The 8,954-nt window shown below is 41.2% G+C and overlaps 1 protein-coding gene across 2 annotated transcripts in view; it reads left to right on the top strand.

Moving 5' to 3' along the window:
- The first annotated feature begins 365 nt into the window (after window positions 1–365).
- LOC144497332 (guanine nucleotide-binding protein G(I)/G(S)/G(O) subunit gamma-12) overlaps window positions 366–8,954 on the top strand; it is a 117,289-nt gene continuing 108,700 nt past the window's right edge. Inside the window, exon 1 of one of the 2 annotated variants that reach the window (XM_078218445.1) lies at window positions 366–541. The gene's annotated coding sequence lies outside the window, so the exon portion shown is untranslated. The remainder of the gene's footprint in view (window positions 542–8,954) is intronic. The other variant, XM_078218444.1, reaches the window with a different exon arrangement.

Here is an 8,954-nt window from a genome sequence, read left to right as displayed (position 1 = left end):
AGCACTTTCTCTTTTTGTTTCAGATTCTAGCATCCGCAGTATTTTGCTTCTATCCTGACACACAATACTGTCTCCAGGTTGTCACATTAAAAACGACAAACCAAAAAAAAGATCCAGAGGAATCCCAGTCCTGTGAGGAACAATGTGCCAACAAGAACAGGAGAGAAGGCAGAAATGTATTTTGTGGGAAAAAAAAACTCAGTCGCTGCAAATTCCAAAACAAAACAGAGGCGTGTGTTAAAACCCTGCAGAGGGCGCAGCTATAGCGACAACTCATCAATCCGCCATTCACCATTTCCTCCCCTTCCTCCTGTGGTAGCGGGCAGTCCTCCGGAGGAATTCTCAGCTATCCCGGCAATCCCAGCGGCCGGCCGAGCGGGCTCTCCCCCCCCCCCCTCCTCCTTCCCTCGGGTCATCGGGAACGAGGCTGGAAAAGAGGTGAAAGGTCAGCGGTGTCGAGCGGCGACTGGAAACGGGCTTTACGGAGGGACATTAAAAGTGAGGGGCGAGGTTGGTTCCACGACAAGTAGCCTTGGTTCAGGTCAGTTTATATCCGTCTCCACGCCTAGAAAATAAATAATTTCGAAGGAGTCTTAACAAACGAACACCGGAGTGCCTCAACGTTTGGAGCTCAGACAGCGCGGTCTGCCCGGGAACAGGAGCTGTGGCTGGGGGAGGAACAGCAGCCTCCAGCTTGACTGCTAACTTCGTCAATAACCCCGAGTATTTTATTATTTCAATTGACCTTGCCGCTCAGCTGAACCTTAGTTAAGTTTTACTGATGCCCTATGTTTTGGACAAAAATGTTCATCGTTCCATTTTTACAGCGAAGTCTTTATTACAAAACGTGCTCGTTACATTTGGTTTTTTTTTAAGTGTGTGATCTGCTTTTTCACCCCATTAATTCAGCGTACCGAATGGCGGAGCAGCCTCGTAAGGGCCGAGTGGACGGTTACTGGCTGCTCCTCTTACTTACGCTCGGATGTTGTCGTCTTCTCCCACCCACCCATAAATCGTAGAAGAAAACGTTTACGTCCGGGAGTTAGTTTTCGTTTGTTTGAATCTAATTTTATCCATCGTAAATGTCTTCATTTTGGGGTGCATAATTCCACTTTCTTGTTATATAAGGCTGTAAACAACAATCGATAGCGAATTATTCTCCTGGATCATGTGCTTTAAAGAGAAAGTTCTGTTCTGGTTTTGTTTGCAGTTTGATTTTGGTGTTGTTTGGTTATGCAGGATATGAACTGTGCTTATCATGATAGTGACTTCTGGACAAAGACTTGCAAAATTTGATTGCAGAATCAAAATGATGTTTATCGTGAGATGATTGAATGTGGATAAGCAATAATATTTTAAATATGTTGCCTGATATACAAATGTTTTGGTAATATCTGCTTTTTTCAGTATATTTCTGGTATGTTCAGTAACCTAATGTTTATACAGAGCTTTTGGCTTTGATCTTTATGAACCTAATGTTTATACAGAGCTTTTGGCTTTGATCTTTATGTCGTCATTGTCTACAGGAATAGTGCCAGAAGACTGGAGGATAGCAAATGTTGTCCCCTTGTTCAAGAAGGGGAGTAGGGACAACCCTGGTAATTATAGACCAATGAGCCTTACTTCTGTTGTGGGCAAAGTTTTGGAAAGGATTATAAGAGGATTGATTTATAATCATCGAGAAAGGAATAATTTGATTAGGGATAGTCAACGTGGTTTTGTGAAGGGTAGGTCGTGCCTCACAAACCTTGAGTTTTTTGAGAAGGTGATCAAAGAGGTGGATGAGGGTAAAGCAGTTGATGTGGTGTATATGGATTTCAGTAAAGCGTTTGATAAGGTTCCCCACGGTAAGCTATTGCAGAAAATACGGAGGCAAGGGATTGAGGTTTGGATTAGAAATTGGCTAGCTGTAAGAAGACAGAGGGTGGTGGTTGATGGGAAATGTTCATCCTGGAGTTCAGTTACTAGTGGTGTACCGCAAGGATCTGTTTTGGGACCACTGTTGTTTGTCATTTTTATAAATGACCTGGATGAGGGCGTAGAAGGATGGGTTAGTAAATTTGCAGATGACACTAAAGTCGGTGGAGTTGTGGACAGTGCAGAAGGTTGTTGCAGGTTACAGAGGGACATAGATAAGCTGCAGAGCTGGGCTGAGAGGTGGCAAATGGAGTTTAATGCGGAAAAGTGTGAGGTGATTCACTTTGGAAGGAGTAACAGGATTACAGAGTACTGGGCTAATGGTAAGATACTTGGTAGTGTGGATGAGCAGAGAGACCTACGGTGTCCATGTGCATAGATCCCTGAAAGTTGGCACCCAGCTTGATAGGATTGTTAAGAAGGCGTACGGAGTGTTAGCTTTTATTGGTAGAGGGATTGAGTTTCAGAGCCAGGAGGTCATGTTGCAGCTGTACAAACCTCTGGTGCGGCCGCACTTGAGTATTGTGTACAGTTCTGGTCGCCGCATTATAGGAAGGATGTGGAAGCATTGGAAAGGGTGCAGAGGAGATTTACCAGGATGTTGCCTGGTATGGTGGGAAGGTCTTATGAGGAAAGGCTGAGGGACTTGAGGTTGTTTTCGTTAGAGAGAAGGTTAAGAGGTGACTTAATAGAGGCATACAAGATGATAGGATTAGATAGGGTGGATAGTGAGAGCCTTTTTTCTCGGATGGTGATAGCTAGCACAAGGGGACATAGCTTTAAATTGAGGGATGATAGATATAGGACAGATGTCCGAGGTAGGTTCTTCACTCCGAGAGTAGTAAGGGCGTGGAATGCCCTGCCTGCAACAGTAGTGGACTCGCCAACATTAAGGGCATTTAAATGGTCATTGGATAAACATATGGATGATATTGGAATAGTGTAGATTAGATGGGCTTTCGATTGGTTTCACTGGTCGGCGCAACATCGAGGGCTGAAGGGCCTGTACTGCGCTGTTATGTTCTATGCAGTTACAGTATGGTAGTAATTAGTCAATTTGTGTTTTATTAGATCCCAGTATTAGTGTTATAAGAATGCTGAAATATACATTTAAAATTATTATACTAATTGCATTTTATTATTAATGATTTACACAGACAACAGCAATAATAATGTGCACCTTATCTTCAGGATGCCATTTCCAGATAAGTCAACAGTTGCCTGATCATGTAGGCAATTTGTCCTTGACCTTTATGGGTTTTATATTATTCTGATGAATAATATTTTAACTTTAGATATTTCAGAACTCTGTGAAATAAATTAAAGAATTACTTATTTTGTTAGATAAAGCAACAGAAATAAAAATAATCAAGGATATATCTAAAATTTATATTTTTCATATGGTGGTCCTGGATGCAAGGGTAGTCCTGTAAGACGGGCACTAATTTTTTTTTTTATAGTTGAGAAGCTGGTTGCAAAATGACGATTGAAAATGCATGTGCATTGGGTGTTGCCTCTGTGTGGTGTAGTGCTTCCAGCCTTTCCTCTTCCAAGCATGAGAACAGTGGAATTCCCAGTGGGAAATCCATACTTGATGATGCAGAGCTTTTTAAATTATTTCTGGAAAATTTAGTAATTGCCATTTTTAATCATCTTCTGCACCTTCTTCAGTTTTTGAAGTGACTTCCAGCCAAACAGGATTGCTCTCTGTAAGTAGTTTGAGCATCTTGTGTTCGAAAATGTGCCCATTCTATCAAATAGTTAACCCAGTAATGGCGTAAACCAGGATTGCAACAATAGTTTTAGTAAGCACTTATCTTGTAATAATATAAAAGACCAAATGCAGCACATTTCCCTGCACCGAGGATCACCTTGATAACTTGCACAAAATAAATTTCAATTAGCATCCTAACCAGGATCATGTAAAATCATGTTCTTGTAGCCACTAACCCTTTTTTTTTGTTATCCTCCTTGTGTTCACTGCCCATGGGAAGGGTCTATGCCAGATGATGCCTGTTGAGCATCCAGGCTGAGAGACATTCCAAATCATTGGGGTGTCAGCAACACAGGCTAACAAATTGCTTTTGGCTCATAATCTTTGAAGAAATAACTTGAAAACCCACGCTCATTAACATTTTAACTAACTTTTAAAATTTTGGCCTGCTGCATCCATGCTTTTAATCCACCAGACACGAGACCAGCCTTCTCTCTCTCACTTTCCATAAACTTGAGCTCATGCAAAATTCTGTGGCTAATGTATGTTGGCTGCTGGTCTACCAACATCTCCATTTTAAAATTGTCATTCTTTTTAAGTTTCTCCATAGCCTAGTTTTTCCCTATTGCTGTTATCTCCTCCAGCTCTGTAAGCCTCTTGAGAACTCTGTTCCTTGAACTCTAGTCTCCTGTGTATTTTAAAGCGCTCTTCCTCCTTCTCAAGGTGTCCCTTCTTTTGTCTCCTCGTGTCTCAGTTCAGGGTGAGTGGGCTCGGGCTATAGAGTGGAGGTTGGCTTTAGGTTGGCTGGACACATCTTATTTAAACTCTCGTGGCACCTGAAGTAGTTCGTGATGACCGTGCCTCTTTCATGACATTGGACTTGGATATGTAAATCCCATTCCAAGCTTTTGAGGCAATTAAGATTTTGAATGGCTGCTGGAATGGGCCACAAGCTGGGTATGAAAGCATATGTAAGTATAACCAAAATTCAATGTCTAGCATGACTGAGTCAAGCTGCCGATGATCCATACCACCACGTGGACATACCTGCCATTTGATGGAGTATTATGAACTATGCTTATGTTGACATTAGGAGGTTGATGGTAGTGCAGTTAGTTATGCTGTTAGTGTGACGGTACTGTGCCTTTAAGAAATGCTTTTATGTCATGTTTTTGGTGCAGGATTTATTTTAGCAGTCAGTTCTATTATTGGTGCCACTTTGTCTATTACCGGCAACCTTCTTGTTGATTCTGCAGAAGCATAATTTATCTTAATTGCTGGAATGTTTGTTTTTAATCTGGACTATGCAGGGTTTTAATGTTTTCCTCTGGGTATTTTTCAGAGTGGGGTTTGATTGGGTTGATTGACAAATAAGGTTATGTGACTGGGCAGGGCTAGGCTCAGAGAAACCCAGTTCAGTTGCTGCTTGGGAGCTGAAGAAAGAAGTAGCCCTTTCTCTCTCTTAGGGTTGGAGATTGGGATTTGCCAGAAAATAGGTCTCTTTTTGAGGTTCTGCTGTTTGGAGATTAGATCTTTCTCTGGCGACAGTTGTATGGGTCAGGTGTCTGTCTAGATCTCTGTCCAGAGTGTTAAAAGGCTGGAAATCGAGTATCCACATGAGCTTTTTTTTGTGCTAACTTATTCTGTTTTATGTCTGTGAGGATATTGCTTACATTGGAACTACAGCGCTAGCTAGCTGTTAAGAATTACACCTTGTCATGTTGGAGTATTTTCAAATGGTAAAAGTTATGCTGATCCTTTTTGTTATATTTTAACTGTTAAATATTTTTGTTTTAATGAAAGCTTCCTAGTGGTCAATCAAATCATACCTAGACTGAAACATCTTATGCTCACCTAATGCTAAAGTTTTTTTATTTAAAGTTGCAATCGAGGCTAACTTCATAATATACCTTGGAGTTTATGATCTGGTCCCTAACATGAGTGAGAATTTCATCTTTCTTAATATTGCATGCAAGAATTCAGGCCTGTGTTTTTGATCTAATTGCTAACTACTGACTATCCTCCAAGGTAAGTGGGTCATTTTTGGAGTTAAAGTAGCTTTGAGGTGAAACTTTTGTGATGGAAGATTGGAGCTATGTCAGCACTTTACCAATGTTTCTCCTCTACATCCCTGACAAGCCAGGAAGATCTGAGATCTCTCCATTTCTTCGTTGACAGAGGGCCCACTGGTCCCCATGCACCACCCACCCTCTTCTGCCTAAATGAACATATTTTTCACGTTGAACAACTTCTTCAACTCACTCACTTTCTCCAAATAAAAGGTATTGTAGTGGGTACTTGCATGGATTATAGCAATGCCTGGCTTTTAGTAGAATGTGAAATATGCTTAATTCCAGTCCTATTCAAACCCCTTCTTTTGTTAATGTAGTTCCCCATGCTCACTTGAACTGTCAAACTTCAACATCGTTTGCTCCTTTCTGTTGGTTTCAAATGGTCTATCTCTGACTCTTTCCTTCCCTGACTTCTGTTTCCATTTTTGGGAATCAACCAATATTCATGATACGCTCGCTGACCTCCACAGCCACCTTGACTTCCTCACAGCTACACCCTGTAAGGATTCTATTCTTCCAGTTTCTCCATCTTCGTTGCATCTGTTCTGACAATGAAACCTTCCATATTAATGTTTCTGTTACATCTTTTTTTTCTCAAAGGAGGACCCCCACCACCATGGTTAATGGGCTTTTGACTGTATTCATTTTGTTTCCTGCACTACTGCTCTCACCCCTTCCACTTCCTTCCAGAATCCTAAGATGTTCTACTTGTCCTCTCCTTCCACTCCACCAGGTTCAATATTTAAAGGATCAGTCACCACCAAATCCACTTTTCTTCTTTCAGCATTCCAAAGTGACTGTTCCTTCACAACCTGTTGTGAAGGATCGGATCAGAAACTCCCAAGCTATATTACGAAGTAAGCCTAGACCCCCAACTTTATTTGATTTTGGCAGTAGTGTGAGCATGAAGTGATTTGCTCCAGATGTGATTCTATTGACCCACGAGGTAGCTTTTATTAAAACAAACTTTATTGGGCAACACAGTTTAAAATATAACACAGAATTAGCATAACTTTTGCCAATTGACATACTTAAACATGACAAGATATAATTTTAAATTGTTAGCTATCTCTATAGTTCCAATTTAAGAAATATCCCCACACACATGTATCCTTCTTCAGAATAAGTTGGCACAAACCGTATCACTCATATGGATGCTAGGTTTCCTGCTTTTTAACACCTCTGGACAGAGATCTGGAAAGACAGCTGTCTTCTGACTCCCAAACAGCAGCCACCAGAGGAAAATACTTATTTCCTTGGAGATACCAGTCTCCTAATCCAGAGCAAAAGAAAGACTGAACCACAGAGCTATTTCGTCTCTCTACAGCTCCCAAACAGTGACAAAGCTTGTTTCTGTGATGCTAGCCCCACCCAGTCACACACCTTTTCCTGTCAATCAACTTAATCACGCTTCACTCTGAACAACACCGGGGAAAAGCACTTAAAAAAGCAGACCTGCATTAGTCCAGATTAAAATAAGCACCTTGGCAATTAAGATCAATTATTCTTCTGCAGAATCAGCATGTAGGTGCCCGTTATAGACAAAGTGGCACCGATAAATAGAACTGACGGCTAAAAGAAATCCTGCACAAGAAATGTGACACATACTTTTCTTAAGGGGTTAGTATCATGACATCATTATACAGGTTGCTTTCAATACATCAATACCTGTACGCCTGGGAAAGTAGGTCCAAATATTCCTTATCTTATCTCAGGCATTGTTATTGTGAAAGAGTGGGTTCATGAGTGTGATGTGAGAGAATTTTATGTTAGTGTTTGGGATCTTGGGGCAGCATTAAGAATTAGTATTCCACCAGAAAGAAGATCTCATCTACCAGTTGATGATGGGAACGGTCAAAAAATAAAATAATCCATAAATTTATGATAGTGATCATAATAAGGATATTCTCGCTTAACCTGTGATGGAAAACCGCAGTTTGTCGCTTCTTATTGCCGGGAACATCACCCATTCCCGCCCTTGCTATTTTGTGTTTGTCTGGATGTTTCTTTGACAGCCAGAACTTGGTCCCATTTGAATTCCTGGTCGGTTCTGTCATCAGAATTGTTCAGGTACACTGCACTGTGTTGTACTCTTCAACTGTCTTGATTCTACAGTACTATATAATTCTCCAAGTTTAAGGTAACAAGTGCCTGCTCACTTCTTGGGATTCTGCCAACAGACCAATAACCACTGCCCCCTCCATATTTCCTCCCAAGATGCCTGTTTGCTTGCAAGCAAGGCCTGTGCCATCCACAACCTACTTGTGGATAATTACATTGATGTAATGATCTTGACAAAAACTTGTTTCATGCATGACTATACCTTACTGCTTACTGAAGTCCCCTGACTGGCTATACTTTCCACCAACTGCTTTAACTCACCATTGCAGAGGCAGTGTGGCCTTTAACACTAAATCACCCTTGATCTCTTCCCCACCTTTTTTATTCTGGCTTGCTCTCTCTCCAGCACCTCATCTTGTTCTATCCCTCTCGCCTCACTATTTAAATCTTTATTCTCCAGTGCCCATCCAAACCCAAGTTTTACCATGAGATTTCCTCATTCCCTTCCTCCTTCAGCTTGTGCACTGAGAAACTTGTCTTCCTCTCTATCAATCTTCATCTTTACTTGCCTTGCCCCCTCTTTGAATTCATTAGCTACCTGCGCTCTTTAGTCTCCTACACAAATTCATGACAACCCTTTCAGTCTTGCCATCTCATGCCAAAAAAGCTGCAGAATTCTTAGTTACCCCAACATTGGCCTTTTCTGCACCCCTCACTCCTCATTCGCTTAACCCTACCATTAACAGCTGTCTAGGCCTTAAGGTGTGTAATTCTCTTCCTGCATCTATCTCTTCACCTTTTCAAGATGCTCCTGCAAACCCATTTCTCTTGTCACTATGAACTTCTCCATTGGCTAGGTATTAATTTTTGTTACTTAAATTTCTATTAAGCTCTGAGACATTTGTCTACTTTAAAGGTGCAATATACATGCAGGATGTTAATTGCAGCTCCCATCAGCTCTACTGCTGTTCTGTGTGGCACCCTCTTGGGATTCACTTACCCTTTCTCTTGAACATTCTTCCTCTTGCTCGCATGCCTTTTTAAATGCGAGGATACTAGTAGAGCTCTATTGTTCTCTTAAGTTTGCATTTTGGGCAATGCAGTGCACATTCTACATTGCATCAAAATGTCAGCTTAGATTATGTATACAAATTCATAGTTTCACTTGTATCCGGGAAGACTGGAGTATG

Source organism: Mustelus asterias, chromosome 8 (assembly GCF_964213995.1).
Source record: "Mustelus asterias chromosome 8, sMusAst1.hap1.1, whole genome shotgun sequence".
Classification (NCBI taxonomy): domain Eukaryota; kingdom Metazoa; phylum Chordata; class Chondrichthyes; order Carcharhiniformes; family Triakidae; genus Mustelus; species Mustelus asterias.
This window is presented reverse-complemented; position numbering and strand designations above follow the sequence as displayed.